Below are 17,628 nucleotides of genomic sequence, written 5' to 3' on the forward strand. Positions count from 1 at the left end.
AATGATTTGCAAATCCTTTTCAAGCCATATTCAGTTGAATATGCTACAAAGACAACATATTTGATGTTCAAACTCGTAAACATTTAATTTTTTTTTTGAAAATAATCATTAACTTTAGAATTTGATGCCAGCAACACGTGACAAAGAAGTTGGGAAAGGTGGCAGTAAATACTGATAAAGTTGAGGAGTGCTCATCAAACACTTATTTGGAACATCCCACGGGTGTGCAGGCTAATTGGGAACAGGTGGGTGCCATGATTGGCTATAAAAACAGCGTCCCAAAAAATGCTCAGTCTTTCACATGAAAGGATGGGGCGAGGTACACCCCTTTGTCCACAACTGTGTGAGCAAATAGTCAAACAGTTTAAGAACAACCTTTCTCAAAGTGACATTGCAAGAAATTTAGGGATTTCAACATCTACGCTCCATAATATCATCAAAAGGTTCAGAGAATCTGGAGAAATCACGCCACGTAAGCGGCATGGCCGGAAACCAACATTGAATGACCGTGACCTTCGATCCCTCAGACGGCTCTATATCAAAAACCGACATCAATCTCTAAAGGATATCACCACATGGGCTCAGGAACACTTCAGGAAACCACTGTCACTAAATACAATTGGTCACTACATCTGTAAGTGCAAGTTAAAGCTCTATTATGCAAAGCGAAAGCCATTTATCAACAACATCCAGAAACACCGCCGGCTTCTCTGGGCCCGAGATCTTCTAAGATGGACTGATGCAAAGTGGAAAAGTGTTCTGTGGTCTGACGAGTCCACAATTCAAATTGTTATTGGAAATATTCAACATCGTTTAATCCGGACCAAAGGGGAAGCGAACCATTCAGACTGTTATCGACGCAAAGTTCAAAAGCCAGCATCTGTGATGGTATGGGGGTGCATTAGTGCCCAAGGCATGGGTAACTTACACATCCGTGAAGGCACCATTAATGCTGAAAGGTACATACAGGTTTTGGGACAACTTACGCTGCCATCTAAGCGCCGTCTTTTTCATGGACGCCCCTGCTTATTTCAGCAAGACAATGCCAAGCCACATTCAGCACGTGTTACAACAGCGTGGCTTCGTAACAAAAGAGTGCGGGTACTTTCCTGGCCCGCCTGCAGTCCAGACCTGTCTCCCATGGAAAATGTGTGGCGCATTATGAAGCGTAAAATAGGACAGCGGAGACCCCGGACTGTTGAAGGACTGAAGCTCTACATAAAACAAGAATGGGAAAGAATTCCACTTTCAAAGCTTCAACGATTAGTTTCCTCAGTTCCCAAACGTTTATTGAGTGTTGTTAAAAGAAAAGGTGATGTAACACAGTGGTGAACATGCCCTTTCCCAACTACTTTGGCACATGTTGCAGCCATGAAATTCTAAAATCTATTCTTTGCACACAAAAAATCAAAGTTTATGAGTTCGAACATCAAATATGTTGTCTTTGTAGTGCATTTAACTGAATATGGGTTGAAAAGGTTTTGCAAATCATTGTATTCTGTTTATATTTACATCTAACACAATTTCCCAACTCATAAAGAAACAGGGTTTGTATACGTACATGTATGTATATATGTATGTTTGTACCTAGAATGTGCCGGTCATGCTAATACCGGCTCAGATAAGCCCAGAGATTAGTGATGTTAGTGTAATGTGATTATTTATCTTTTATTATCAGCCCCGGGTGGGATCACGGAGCAGATGTTTTTGTTTATTAGGCTGCTTTTTGTGCGCGGGGCAGATGTGACGCGTGCACGTGTGGACGGGGGTTAAAAGATGGAGGCCGGGCTTTTGCATGACAACGTCGTCATCATGAAGATGAGGAGGAGGAGGAAGGATGCCCGGAGCATTGTTTACATGCGTGCGCTCACGTGGTTGGATGGAGGGATTGGGGGGCGGGGGGGATTTCATTTCTGATTTGTGACCATCTGGACCCCCCCCCCCTCGCCCTGCCCTCCATGGAGGCAGCTGCTGCTCTACCCCAATGCCTCATGGGAGTCAGTTTGCCAGGATTGCACACCTAATATTCTCCCAGCAATCACCCGATTGCACGTGCAAATAAATAGACCTTCAAACTCCCTCTGTCTGCTCTGGAAAACGGCGAATTCAAAGAGACAAAAGAGGAGGAGGAGGAGGAGGGGGGGATGGCGGGTGGGTGACGGAGAAACAAGAGAATGGATTTCCCTTCCTCTGTTGCCATGGCAACAAGCCTCGCATGGAGGATGACTGATTTCCTGTACAGCTGCGCAGCCAGCATGATTTTGTTGTGTGCCTCGTACCGTCATGTGTGTTGTATTATGTATGTGTGTGTGTGTGTGTGTGTGTGTGTGTGTGTGTGTGTGTGTGGTTAGCGTCATTGTTTGAGTCTTCTCGAGCTGAGCAAGCCAACCTTCATCTTGCGTCATTAAGAAAAAAAAAAAAAACGCTGGCATTGTGGGCGCTGCACTTTTACACCAGCAGGCCGCAACATTAGGCACACCTGTAACATTTACACCGTTATGGGAAGATATACAAAATTAAAACTGCAAGCAGCGATGGACGGGACCGACTTTTGCTGGTGTTTCCTGCCTTTACCCATTCAACATATCTTTACCTGCACTTTACCTACCTTCTCTGCATCCTGGGGTCACACTGGTGCCTCCTTCTTTCACCCAGTCAACATATCTTTACCCGCACAGTACCTATCTTCTCTGCATTGTGTGGTCACGCTGGTGCTTCCTGCTTTTAAGCGGCCATTTTGAGACGGCAGCAGCGCAGCAGCATCAGCGCAGCGGTTCTTTGAAGGCTGGTAAAATCAAAACCGGAGCAGTTAGAAAAACTCTTTGCGCAACTTTTAATCAGAAGGGTTCGATCTCTCTCCTGTGCGAGTTTGAAGCCGACACAACAAACGCGCTCAGAGGAGATAATGTTTGAAAAAAAGGTGACGGGTTTTTACAAAACTTTTGTTTTGAAGGGGTGATTACCAACTTCCTGTTGATTTTTGCTGAGGGATGTAAATGAATGAAATGTAGGTCTAAGTCAGACCTACATAGAGGTTTTCGTTTCATGTCTCTACAACATTCCTACCGGAAGTTACAAACAGTTTTGTCTGTGTTTTCTTCCCAAGAACAGTTTTGTCAGTGTTTTATTCCTAGGAGGCGCTAGAGCGCAATTCTGAGTTATACATTTTTTTTTTATTAGATCGCAATTTTCACCAGTCCTGATGTGTGTCCAGTTAGGTGAGTTTTGAAGCATTTTAAGGGGGTCAAATTACAGCTCAAAGAGGCAAAAATGACATATTTTAGGAAACTTTTGTTTTGAAGGGGTTTTTGCCAACTTCCTGTTGATTTTTGCTAAAGGAAGTCGTATATGAAATCCAGGTCTAAGTCAGACCTACAAAGAGGTTTTTGTTTCATGTCTCTACGACATTCCTACCGGAAGTTACAAGCAGTTTTGTTTGTGTTTTATTCCTAGGTGGCGCTAGAGCGCAGTTTTGAGTTTTTTTTTTTTTTTTTTATTAGATTGCAATTTTCACCAGTCTTGATGTGTGTGTCAAGTTTGGTGAGTTTTGAAGCATTTTAAGGGGGTCAAATTACAGCTCAAAGATGCAGAAATTACATTTTTGTCATGAAAAAGGGAGGTTTTTGTGGTTGGTGCACTAATTGTAAGTTTATATTGTGTTTTTTATGTTGATTTATTAAAAAATAAAAATTATTATTATTTTTTTTTTTTAAATAAAATTGAATGAACAATTCTTCTGCGGCCCGGTGGTTGGGGACCATTGATCTACACTTCTGTTCAAATGTAATAATCACTTCTTCTTCTCTCCTTTGATACTTTACATTAGTTTTGGACGATACCACACATTTAGGTATCGATCCGATACCAAGTTGTTACAGGATCATACATTAGTCATGTTCAAAGTCCTCATGTGTCCAGGGACATATTTACTGACTTTATAAACATAATATACTTTTTTTTTTTAAATAAAGAAGATTTTGTGATGCTAAAACATATCGATGTCATCATAGTAGTATCGACGAGATACACTACTGTACTTGGTATCATCACAGTGGATGTTAGGTGTGGATCCACCTATGGCGTTTGTTTGTATTGTAGCGTCCCGGAAGAGTTGTGCTGCAGAGAATTCTGGGAATTTGTTCTGTCGTGTTTATGTTGTGTTGCGGTGCAAATATTCTCACAAAATGTGTTTGTCGTTGTTGTTTAGTGTGGTTTCACTATATGGCACATGTTTATGACAGTGTTGTTTAGTGTGGTTTCACTATATGGCACATGTTTATGACAGTGTTGTTTAGTGTGGTTTCAGTATATGGCACATGTTTATGACAGTGTTGTTTAGTGTGGTTTCACTATATGGCACATGTTTATGACAGTGTTGTTTAGTGTGGTTTCAGTATATGGCACATGTTTATGACAGTGTTGTTTAGTGTGGTGTCACTATATGGCACATGTTTATGACAGTGTTGTTTAGTGTGGTTTCACTATATGGCACATGTTTATGACAGTGTTGTTTAGTGTGGTTTCACTATATGGCACATGTTTATGACAGTGTTGTTTAGTATGGTTTCACTATATGGCACATGTTTATGACAGTGTTGTTTAGTATGGTTTCACTATATGGCACATGTTTATGACAGTGTTGTTTAGTGTGGTTTCACTATATGGCACATGTTTATGACAGTGTTGTTTAGTGTGGTTTCATTATATGGCACATGTTTATGACAGTGTTGTTTAGTATGGTTTCACTATATGGCACATGTTTATGACAGTGTTGTTTAGTATGGTTTCACTATATGGCACATGTTTATGACAGTGTTGTTTAGTATGGTTTCACTATATGGCACATGTTTATGACAGTGTTGTTTAGTGTGGTTTCACCATATGGCACATGTTTATGACAGTGTTGTTTAGTGTGGTTTCACTATATGGCACATGTTTATGACAGTGTTGTTTAGTATGGTTTCACTATATGGCACATGTTTATGACAGTGTTGTTTAGTGTGGTTTCACTATATGGCACATGTTTATGACAGTGTTGTTTAGTGTGGTTTCACTATATGGCACATGTTTATGACAGTGTTGTTTAGTATGGTTTCACTATATGGCACATGTTTATGACAGTGTTGTTTAGTGTGGTTTCACTATATGGCACATGTTTATGACAGTGTTGTTTAGTATGGTTTCACTATTTGGCACATTTTTATGACAGTGTTGTTTAGTGTGGTTTCACTATATGGCACATGTTTATGACAGTGTTGTTTAGTATGGTTTCACTATTTGGCACATGTTTATGACAGTGTTGTTAAGTGTGGTTTCACTATTTGGCACATGTTAATGACAGTGTTTTTTAGTGTGGTTTCACTATATGGCACATGTTTATGACTGTTGTTTAGTGTGGTTTCACTATATGGCACATGTTTATGACAGTGTTGTTTAGTGGGGGTTCACTATATGGCACATGTTTATAACAGTGTTGTTTCGTGTGGTTTCACTATATGGCACATGTTTATGACAGTGTTGTTTAGTGGGGGTTCACTATATGGCACATGTTTATGACAGTGTTGTTTAGTGTGGTTTCACTATATGGCACATGTTTATGACAGTGTTGTTTAGTGTGGTTTCACTATTTGGCACATGTTTATGACAGTGTTGTTAAGTGTGGTTTCACTATTTGGCACATGTTTATGACAGTGTTGGCGATGTTCACTCTTCCTGAAGGTGTTTCAGTGTCATAACTTCACCTTTATCTTTACTTTTTAAGCCAAAATTTCCGTTCTTCCTTTTCTGTCTACACACTGTGTCTGTGTGTAAGTACTCTGTGATTGTGTGCTGCCGAACATGCTCGTTGTGTCAGATGTGGGAGACCGTTACTTTTTAGACCGTTACTTTTTAGAGGCAGTATAGTACCGAATATGATTCATTATTATTCTGGTTGTAATTCCAATTTGTTGTTTTTGATTCCGGTCCCTAACAATTCCTGATTGCGATGCTTCAATAGGCAACATCATCAGAAAAGTTTGCGTGATTTAAATGAATGTGCTGACCACAGCACTTTTTGGATGGAATAGATGGCAGTTATTTCTTCTTCGTTGTTGGCAGCTATTTCTACTTAGTTAATTGCGGCCATTTCTTCTTCATTGCTGGCCGCTATTCCTCCATAGTTGATAGCGGCCATTTTTTCTTCGTTGTTGGTGGCTATTTCTTCTTAGTTGATAGTGGATATTTCTTCTTTGTGGCTAGCAGCTGTTCATTCTTCGTTGGTAGCGGCTATTTCTTCTTCATTACTGGCAGCTATTTCTACTTAACTGATTGCGGCCATTTCTTCTTCATTGCTGGCCGCTATTCCTCCATAGTTGATAGCGGCCATTTTTTCTTCGTTTTTGGTGGCTATTTCTTCTTTTTTACTGGCATCTATTTCTACTTAGTTGATAGCGGCCATCTTTTCTTTGTTGTTAGTGGCTATTTCTTCTTAGTTTATAGTGGATATTTCTTCTTTGTGGATGGCAGCTATTCATTCTTCGTTGGTGGCGGCTATTTCTTCTTCATTACTGGCAGCTATTTCTACTTAGTTGATTGCGGCCATTTCTTCTTCATTGCTGGCCGCTATTCCTCCATAGTTGATAGCGGCCATTTTTTCTTCCTTGTTGGTGGCTATTTCTTCTTTATTACTGGCATCTAGTTCTACTTAGTTGATAACGGCCATTTCTTTTTAGTTGTTAGTGGCTATTTCTTCTTAGTTGATAGTGGATATTTCTTCTTTGTGGATACCAGCTATTCATTCTTCGTTGGTAGCGGCTATTTCTTCTTCATTACTGGCAGCTATTTCTACTTAGTTGATTGCGGCCATTTCTTCTTCATTACTGGCAGCTATTTCTACTTAGATGATAGCGGCCATTTCTTCCTCGTTGTTAGCAGCTATTTCTTCTTAATTGATAGTGGATGTTTCTTCTTTGTGGATAGCAGCTATTTCTTCTTCGTTAATGGCAGCTGTTTCTTCTTTTTTTGTTGAAAGCCATTTCTTCTTTGTTGATGGCGACGATTTTTTTCTTCGTTGACAGCGGTTGTTTCTTCTCTGTTGGAGGCGGCTATTTCTTCTTCATTACTGGCAGCTATTTTTACTTAGTTGATTGAGGCCATTTCTCCTTCATTACTGGCAGCTATTTCTACTTAGATGATAGCGGCCATTTCTTCCTCGTTGTTAGCAGCTATTTCTTATTAGTTGATAGTGGATATTTCTTCTTCGTTAATGGCAGCTGTTTCTTCTTTTTTTGTTGAAAGCCATTTCTTCTTTGTTGATGGCGACGATTTTTTTCTTCGTTGACAGCGGTTGTTTCTTCTCTGTTGGAGGCGGCTATTTCTTCTTCATTACTGGCAGCTATTTTTACTTAGTTGATTGAGGCCATTTCTCCTTCATTACTGGCAGCTATTTCTACTTAGATGATAGCGGCCATTTCTTCCTCGTTGTTAGCAGCTATTTCTTCTTAGTTGATAGTGGATATTTCTTCTTCGTTAATGGCAGCTGTTTCTTCATTTTTTGTTGAAAGCCATTTCTTCTTTGTTGATGGCGACGATTTTTTTCTTCGTTGACAGCGGTTGTTTCTTCTCTGCTAGAGGTGGCTATTTCTTCTTCATTACTGGCAGCTATTTTTACTTAGTTGATTGAGGCCATTTCTCCTTCATTACTGGCAGCTATTTCTACTTAGATGATAGCGGCCATTTCTTCCTCGTTGTTAGCAGCTATTTCTTCTTAGTTGATAGTGGATATTTCTTCTTCGTTAATGGCAGCTGTTTCTTCATTTTTTGTTGAAAGCCATTTCTTCTTTGTTGATGGCGACGATTTTTTTCTTCGTTGACAGCGGTTGTTTCTTCTCTGCTAGAGGTGGCTATTTCTTCTTCATTACTGGCAGCTATTTTTACTTAGTTGATTGAGGCCATTTCTCCTTCATTACTGGCAGCTATTTCTACTTAGATGATAGCGGCCATTTCTTCCTCGTTGTTAGCAGCTATTTCTTCTTAGTTGATAGTGGATATTTCTTCTTCGTTAATGGCAGCTGTTTCTTCATTTTTTGTTGAAAGCCATTTCTTCTTTGTTGATGGTGACGATTTTTTTCTTCGTTGACAGCGGTTGTTTCTTCTCTGTTGGAGGCGGCTATTTCTTCTTCATTACTGGCAGCTATTTTTACTTAGTTGATTGAGGCCATTTCTCCTTCATTACTGGCAGCTATTTCTACTTAGATGATAGCGGCCATTTCTTCCTCGTTGTTAGCAGCTATTTCTTCTTAGTTGATAGTGGATATTTTTTCTTCGTTAATGGCAGCTGTTTCTTCATTTTTTGTTGAAAGCCATTTCTTCTTTGTTGATGGCGACGATTTTTTTCTTCGTTGACAGCGGTTGTTTCTTCTCTGCTAGAGGTGGCTATTTCTTCTTCATTACTGGCAGCTATTTTTACTTAGTTGATTGAGGCCATTTCTCCTTCATTACTGGCAGCTATTTCTACTTAGATGATAGCGGCCATTTCTTCCTCGTTGTTAGCAGCTATTTCTTCTTAGTTGATAGTGGATATTTTTTCTTCGTTAATGGCAGCTGTTTCTTCATTTTTTGTTGAAAGCCATTTCTTCTTTGTTGATGGCGACGATTTTTTTCTTCGTTGACAGCGGTTGTTCCTTCTCTGCTAGAGGTGGCTATTTCTTCTTCATTACTGGCAGCTATTTTTACTTAGTTGATTGAGGCCATTTCTTCCTCGTTGTTAGCAGCTATTTCTTCTTAGTTGATAGTGGATATTTCTTCTTCGTTAATGGCAGCTGTTTCTTCTTTTTTTGTTGAAAGCCATTTCTTCTTTGTTGATGGCGACGATTTTTTTCTTCGTTGACAGCGGTTGTTCCTTCTCTGCTAGAGGTGGCTATTTCTTCTTCATTACTGGCAGCTATTTTTACTTAGTTGATTGAGGCCATTTCTCCTTCATTACTGGCAGCTATTTCTACTTAGATGATAGCGGCCATTTCTTCCTCGTTGTTAGCAGCTATTTCTTCTTAGTTGATAGTGGATATTTCTTCTTCGTTAATGGCAGCTGTTTCTTCTTTTTTTGTTGAAAGCCATTTCTTCTTTGTTGATGGCGACGATTTTTTTCTTCGTTGACAGCGGTTGTTTCTTCTCTGCTAGAGGTGGCTATTTCTTCTTCATTACTGGCAGCTATTTTTACTTAGTTGATTGAGGCCATTTCTCCTTCATTACTGGCAGCTATTTCTACTTAGATGATAGCGGCCATTTCTTCCTCGTTGTTAGCAGCTATTTCTTCTTAGTTGATAGTGGATATTTCTTCTTCGTTAATGGCAGCTGTTTCTTCATTTTTTGTTGAAAGCCATTTCTTCTTTGTTGATGGCGACGATTTTTTTCTTCGTTGACAGCGGTTGTTTCTTCTCTGTTGGAGGCGGCTATTTCTTCTTCATTACTGGCAGCTATTTTTACTTAGTTGATTGAGGCCATTTCTCCTTCATTACTGGCAGCTATTTCTACTTAGATGATAGCGGCCATTTCTTCCTCGTTGTTAGCAGCTATTTCTTCTTAGTTGATAGTGGATATTTCTTCTTCGTTAATGGCAGCTGTTTCTTCTTTTTTTGTTGAAAGCCATTTCTTCTTTGTTGATGGCGACGATTTTTTTCTTCGTTGACAGCGGTTGTTTCTTCTCTGCTAGAGGTGGCTATTTCTTCTTCATTACTGGCAGCTATTTTTACTTAGTTGATTGAGGCCATTTCTCCTTCATTACTGGCAGCTATTTCTACTTAGATGATAGCGGCCATTTCTTCCTCGTTGTTAGCAGCTATTTCTTCTTAGTTGATAGTGGATATTTCTTCTTCGTTAATGGCAGCTGTTTCTTCATTTTTTGTTGAACGCCATTTCTTCTTTGTTGATGGCGACGATTTTTTTCTTCGTTGACAGCGGTTGTTTCTTCTCTGTTGGAGGCGGCTATTTCTTCTTCATTACTGGCAGCTATTTTTACTTAGTTGATTGAGGCCATTTCTCCTTCATTACTGGCAGCTATTTCTACTTAGATGATAGCGGCCATTTCTTCCTCGTTAGCAGCTATTTCTTCTTAGTTGATAGTGGATATTTCTTCTTCGTTAATGGCAGCTGTTTCTTCATTTTTTGTTGAAAGCCATTTCTTCTTTGTTGATGGCGACGATTTTTTTCTTCGTTGACAGCGGTTGTTTCTTCTCTGCTAGAGGTGGCTATTTGTTCTTCATTACTGGCAGCTATTTTTACTTAGTTGATTGAGGCCATTTCTCCTTCATTACTGGCAGCTATTTCTACTTAGATGATAGCGGCCATTTCTTCCTCGTTGTTAGCAGCTATTTCTTCTTAGTTGATAGTGGATATTTCTTCTTCGTTAATGGCAGCTGTTTCTTCTTTTTTTGTTGAAAGCCGTTTCTTCTTTGTTGATGGCGACGATTTTTTTCTTCGTTGACAGCGGTTGTTTCTTCTCTGTTGGAGGTGGCTATTTGTTCTTCATTACTGGCAGCTATTTTTACTTAGTTGATTGAGGCCTTTTCTCCTTCATTACTGGCAGCTATTTCTACTTAGATGATAGCGGCCATTTCTTCCTCGTTGTTAGCAGCTATTTCTTCTTAGTTGATAGTGGATATTTCTTCTTCGTTAATGGCAGCTGTTTCTTCTTTTTTTGTTGAAAGCCATTTCTTCTTTGTTGATGGCGACGATTTTTTTCTTCGTTGACAGCGGTTGTTTCTTCTCTGCTAGAGGTGGCTATTTCTTCTTCATTACTGGCAGCTATTTTTACTTAGTTGATCGAGGCCATTTCTCCTTCATTACTGGCAGCTATTTCTACTTAGATGATAGCGGCCATTTCTTCCTCGTTGTTAGCAGCTATTTCTTCTTAGTTGATAGTGGATATTTCTTCTTCGTTAATGGCAGCTGTTTCTTCTTTTTTTGTTGAAAGCCATTTCTTCTTTGTTGATGGCGACGATTTTTTTCTTCGTTGACAGCGGTTGTTTCTTCTCTGCTAGAGGTGGCTATTTCTTCTTCATTACTGGCAGCTATTTTTACTTAGTTGATTGAGGCCATTTCTCCTTCATTACTGGCAGCTATTTCTACTTAGATGATAGCGGCCATTTCTTCCTCGTTGTTAGCAGCTATTTCTTCTTAGTTGATAGTGGATATTTCTTCTTCGTTAATGGCAGCTGTTTCTTCATTTTTTGTTGAAAGCCATTTCTTCTTTGTTGATGGCGACGATTTTTTTCTTCGTTGACAGCGGTTGTTTCTTCTCTGCTAGAGGTGGCTATTTCTTCTTCATTACTGGCAGCTATTTTTACTTAGTTGATTGAGGCCATTTCTCCTTCATTACTGGCAGCTATTTCTACTTAGATGATAGCGGCCATTTCTTCCTCGTTGTTAGCAGCTATTTCTTCTTAGTTGATAGTGGATATTTCTTCTTCGTTAATGGCAGCTGTTTCTTCATTTTTTGTTGAAAGCCATTTCTTCTTTGTTGATGGCGACGATTTTTTTCTTCGTTGACAGCGGTTGTTTCTTCTCTGCTAGAGGTGGCTATTTCTTCTTCATTACTGGCAGCTATTTTTACTTAGTTGATTGAGGCCATTTCTCCTTCATTACTGGCAGCTATTTCTACTTAGATGATAGCGGCCATTTCTTCCTCGTTGTTAGCAGCTATTTCTTCTTAGTTGATAGTGGATATTTCTTCTTCGTTAATGGCAGCTGTTTCTTCATTTTTTGTTGAAAGCCATTTCTTCTTTGTTGATGGCGACGATTTTTTTCTTCGTTGACAGCGGTTGTTTCTTCTCTGCTAGAGGTGGCTATTTCTTCTTCATTACTGGCAGCTATTTTTACTTAGTTGATTGAGGCCATTTCTCCTTCATTACTGGCAGCTATTTCTACTTAGATGATAGCGGCCATTTCTTCCTCGTTGTTAGCAGCTATTTCTTCTTAGTTGATAGTGGATATTTCTTCTTCGTTAATGGCAGCTGTTTCTTCATTTTTTGTTGAAAGCCATTTCTTCTTTGTTGATGGCGACGATTTTTTTCTTCGTTGACAGCGGTTGTTTCTTCTCTGCTAGAGGTGGCTATTTCTTCTTCATTGCCGGAAACTATTTCGACATAGTTGACGGCAGATATTTTCTCTTCGCCGGCTGACTTTTCTTCTTCATTGCTGACAGCTATTTCCACTTAGTACCAAAATACTGGCACCGGGACAACACCAGTCGCAAAGCTAAGATGAGTTTGCGTGGGATCATTAGCATGCTACATTAGCGTTCAGTTATTTGTAAACATCAACGTTGAGAAGTAAACATTTATCATCCAGCTCCAATTTTGTTTACCCACAGATCTCAGGGAGACCGTGGAGTTCTTTCCGGTGGACCTCCGGGACTTGGGGAGAACGGGCTGATAGCAGGACCAGGGAGACCGGGAGGGAGGGGGAGTCAGGAGGAGGAGGGGAGGAGGAGGAGGGGGGGTATCTTCTGGTAGCCTCGGCGTTTGGCTGGAGGGTGGAGACTGGGAGCAGAGGCAGGGACGGAAGGCGAGGACAGTGTGGATGTCAGCTGGCGCGCTCCCGTCCTCAAAGTTCCTGATTCGTCTCCACCAGACTTGGATCCGGGAGGGGGGGAAGAAAGAAGAAGAAAAAAACGACTCGACTAACCAGCAGGGAAGGGAAAGGTAGGAATATTCTTCTTGTCATTTTCTCTTCTTCACGGCTGTGTTTCATCCCCGCCTCTTTTGGGCAAAATCTGCAGAATTTGACCCCCTTTTTCGCCGCCCTCGTTCGACAGGATTGATTTAAGAGCGTTGGTTTTTTGGGGTGGAGGGGAGTTGGCGACAGGGGGGGGGATGAATCCACGACGAAAACCCGGACCCTTTCTGCCATAACTAGCATGCACCAGCGTCATGTCGTGGCCAGAGGAGGGGGAGGGGAGGGGGTTTCGTCGCTGAGAGAAGCAGGGAAATTGTACATATTGTGCACAACTCCCCCACCCCACCCCCACACCCACCCACACACACCACTTAAAACACTGACATCAATACACTTAATCTACAGTGGGCTTTGTATGTATGTATGTGTGTGTGTGTGTGTGTGTGTGTGTGTGTGTTGTGCACCCAGGCCTGTTTCCGCCGCTTCTTCCGCTCAGGCAAACAGGAGCGTTACAGGTGAAGTGAAGTGAATTATATTTATATAGCGCTTTTTTCTCTAGTGACTCAAAGCGCTTTACAGAGTGAAACCCAATATCTAAGTTACATTCAAACCAGTGTGGGTGGCACTGGGAGCAGGTGGGTCAAGTGTCTTGCCCAAGGACACAACGGCAGTGACTAGGTTGGCAGAAGCGGGAATTGAACCTGCAACCCTCAAGTTGCTGGCACAGCCGCTCTACCAACCGAGCTAAACCGCCCCAAACAACAGGAGGGAAGGCCGTTCATTTTTTTTCCCCCTCCGGCAACAATTTCGCCAAGCGGTCTCTCCCACAGGCGGATCCGGCTTGCGATCCCAGGTCAAACAGCAGAACCGGGTCTGCGGCAGGTGTAAACAGCCTGGGGCTTGTCAGAAGGCTTTTACCTTTTCTACAAACCCCCGTTTCCATAGGAGTTGGGTAATTGTGTTAGATGTAAATTTAACGGAATACAGTGATCCTGAAATCCTTTTCAAGCCATATTCAGTTGAATATGCTACAAAGACAACATATTTGATGTTCAAACTCATAAACATATTTTTTTGTGCAAATAATCATTAACTTTAGAATTTGATGCCAGCAACACGTGACAAAGAAGTAGGAAAAAGGTGGCAATAAATGCTGATAACGTTGAGGAATGCTCATCAAACGCTTATTTGGAACATCCCACAGGTGTGCAGGCTAATTGGGAACAGGTGGGTGCCATGATTGGGTATAAAAACAGCTTCCCAAAAAATGCTCAGTCTTTCACAAGAAAGGATGGGGCGAGGTACACCCCTTTGTCCACAACTGTGTGAGCAAATAGTCAAACAGTTTAAGAACAACCTTTCTCAAAGTGACATTGCAAGAAATTTAGGGATTTCAACATCTACGCTCCATAATATCATCAAAAGGTTCAGAGAATCTGGAGAAATCACTCCACGTAAGCGGCATGGCCGGAAACCAACATTGAATGACCGTGACCTTCCATCCCTCAGACGGCACTGTATCAAAAACCGACATCAATCTCTAAAGGATATCACCACATGGGCTCAGGAACACTTCAGGAAACCACTGTCACTAAATACAGTTGGTCGCTACATCTGTAAGTGCAAGTTAAAGCTCTATTAAGCAAAGCGAAATGCCATTTATCAACAACATCCAGAAACACCGCCGGCTTCTCTGAGCCCGAGATCATCTAAGATGGACTGATGCAAAGTGGAAAAGTGTTCTGTGGTTTGACGAGTCCACATTTCAAATTGTTTTTGGAAATATTCGACATCGTGTCATCTGGACCAAAGGGGAAGCAAACCATCCAGACTGTTATCGACGCAAAGTGTAAAAGCCAGCATGTGTGATGGTATGGGGGTGCATTAGTGCCCAAGGCATGGGTAACTTACACATCTGTGAAGGCACCATTAATGCTGAAAGGTACATACAGGTTTTGGAACAACATATGCTGCCATCTTTTACATGGACGCCCCTGCTTATTTCAGCAAGACAATGCCAAGCCACATTCAGCACGTGTTACAACAGCGTGGCTTCATCAAAAAAGGGTGCGGGTACTTTCCTGGCCCGCCTGCAGTCCAGACCTGTCTCCCATGGAAAATGTGTGGCGCATTATGAAGCGTAAAATACGACAACGGAGACCCCGGACTGTTGAAGGACTGAAGCTCTACATAAAACAAGAATGGGAAAGAATTCCACTTTCAAAGCTTCAACAATTAGTTTCCTCAGTTCCCAAACGTTTATTGAGTGTTGTTAAAAGAAAAGGTGATGTAACACAGTGGTGAACATGCCCTTTCCCAACTACTTTGGCACGTGTTGCAGCCATGAATTTCTAAGTTAGTTATTATTTGCAAAAAAATAAATAAAGTTTATGAGTTTGAACATCAAATATGTTGTCTTTGTAGCATATTCAACTGAATATGGCTTGAAAAGGATTTGCAAATCATTGTATTCTGTTTATATTTACATCTAACACAATTTCCCAACTCATATGGAAACGGGGTTTGTACTTTGTTTGCTTGTGACAATGTTGGACAAGCTGGTTCAACCGTCGTCTTTGGGTCTACAGTTTTTCGGTTCAGATTCTTTAGAATCCGAATCCGAATAGTTTTTATTGCCATTGTTTGAGAACAGGTTCACAAACGGAATTTTTCTTGGCGCAATCCTGCAACATAAACACACCCATCCATCCATTTCCTACCGCTTGTCCCTTTTGGGGTGGCGGGGGGTGCTGGAGCCTATCTCAGGTGCATTCGGGCGGAAGGGCGGGGTACACCCTGGACAAGTCGCCACCTCATCACAGGGCCATAACACAGAACAGGTAATAAAACGAGCTGTAACTGAGCTGTCAGATCTTGTTATTGTTCATGTGTTTGATGGCCGAGGGGGAAAAAACTGTTCCGGTGGCAGGGAAGTGTGGGTCTGGATGGACCGTAGTGTCTTAACTGAGGGGGGAAGGGAGAATAGTTTGTGTCCAGGGTGAGAAGAGTCAGCTGTGATCCCAGCCACACGTCTCCTGGTCCTGGAGGGGAACAGGTCCTGCAGGCAGGGTTGGGCGATGTGGTCTTTTATTAATATCTCCATATTTTTAGGCCATGTCGCGATACATCATATCAGGGGTCACCAACGCGGTGCCCCGTAAGGACCAGATGGCCTGTTCTAAAAATAGCTCAAATAGCAGCACTTACCAGTGAGCTGCCTCTATTTTTTAAATTGTATTTATTTACTAGCAAGCTGGTCTCACTTTGCTGGACATTTTTAATTCTAAGAGAGACAAAACTCAAATTGAATTTGAAATCCAAGAAAATATTTGAAAGACTTGGTCTTCACTTGTTTAAATAAATTCAATTTTTTTTTTACTTTGCTTCTTATAACTTTCAGAAAGACAATTTTAGAGAAAAAATACAACCTGAAAAAATTATTTTGGGATTTTTAAACACATATACATTTTTCCCTTTTAAATTCCTTCCTCTTCTTTCCTGACAATTTAAATCAATGGTCAAGTATTTTATTTTTTTTTTATTGTAAAGATTAATAAAAACATTTTACCGGTGATTTAATTCTTCATTTTAGCTTCTGTTTTTTCGACGAAGAATATTTGTGAAATATTTCTTCAAACTTATTATGATTAAAATTCAAAAAACATATTCTGGCAAATCAAATCTGGCGGCATAGCTCGGTTGGTAGAGTGGCCGTGCCAGCAACTTGAGGGTTGCAGGTTCGATTCCCGCTTGTGCCATCCTAGTCACTGCCGTTGTGTCCTTGGGCAAGACACTTTACCCACCTGCTCCCAGTGCCACCCACACTGCTTTAAATGGAACTTAGATATTGGCTTTCACTATGTAAAGCGCTTTGAGTCACTAGAGAAAAAGCGCTATATAAAAATAATTCACTTCACTTCACTTCAAACAAATCTGTAGAATCTAATTTAAATCTTATTTCAAAGTCTTTTGTATTTCTTAAAAAAAAAAATTGTTCTGGAAAATCTAGAAGAAATAATGATTTGTCTTTGTTAGAAATATAGCTTGGTCCAATTTGTTATATATTCTAACAAAGTGCAGATTGGATTTTAACCTATTTAAAACATGTCATCAAAATTCTAAAATTAATCTTAATCAGGAAAAATTACTAATAATGTTCCATAAAAAATTGTTTTTTAATTTTTTCAAAAAGATTTTTTCTGTTTTTGAAGATAAACTATGTTTCAAAATTTTATTTTCATTGTTTTCATGTTTTCTCCTCTTTTAAAACGTTTAATTAAGTGTTTTTTTCATCATTTATTCTTTACACAAAACCTTCCGTAAAAGGGAAAAAAATGTAGGACGGAATGACGAACAAAAATACCCATTTTTTAAATATATATATATATATATATATATATATATATATATAGATTTATTTATTAAGTGTAAATTGAGCAAATTGGCTATTTCTGGCAATTTATTGAAGTGTGTATCAAACTGGTAGCCCTTGGCATTAATCAGTACCCAAGAAGTAACTCTTGGTTTCAAAAAGGTTGCTGACCCCTGCATCATATATATCTGGATATTTTGCCTTGGCCTTGAATGAACACTTGATGCATATAATCCCAGCAGTATGATGATTCTATGTGTCTACATAATATATGCTACTTTTAATCTTTTATGCAGAGAGGGAAATAACTACTAAAAGTGTATTTATTAAACAGTTATTAAGCAGTGGCACAAACATTCATGTCATTTCCAAAACTGAAAGCGCAAGACTGTCAGAGACATTTTAAAACAAGCTATTAGTCATGTTCTCTTTTGCAGGACTGTCCGGGGTGTCCGGGCGGGGTTTCTTAAATGCCTCAAATGTCCGGCGTTTTGTGTCAAGGTTGCATTTATTTTCAATGTTCGTACAGTATTAAGAGTGTCAGGCTTGTCCCTGACAGTTTGGCCATGTTTAAGTTTTAGTCTTTGTTTCCTGTCTGAGCT

The 17,628-nt window shown here is 40.2% G+C and overlaps 1 protein-coding gene across 2 annotated transcripts in view; it reads left to right on the forward strand.

The window, feature by feature from the left end:
* Window positions 1-17,628, forward strand: part of LOC133548990 (guanine nucleotide-binding protein G(I)/G(S)/G(O) subunit gamma-2) — a 50,967-nt gene that overhangs the window by 3,587 nt on the left and 29,752 nt on the right. The window contains exon 1 of one of the 2 annotated variants that reach the window (XM_061893988.1): window positions 12,489-12,680. The exons of the other annotated variant lie outside the window; for it this stretch is intronic. The gene's annotated coding sequence lies outside the window, so the exon portion shown is untranslated. Of the gene's footprint in view, window positions 1-12,488; window positions 12,681-17,628 lie in introns of those variants that run through there. 2 annotated transcript variants of the gene reach the window in all.

Source organism: Nerophis ophidion, linkage group LG03 (genome assembly GCF_033978795.1).
Source record: "Nerophis ophidion isolate RoL-2023_Sa linkage group LG03, RoL_Noph_v1.0, whole genome shotgun sequence".
In the NCBI taxonomy this organism is placed as follows: domain Eukaryota; kingdom Metazoa; phylum Chordata; class Actinopteri; order Syngnathiformes; family Syngnathidae; genus Nerophis; species Nerophis ophidion.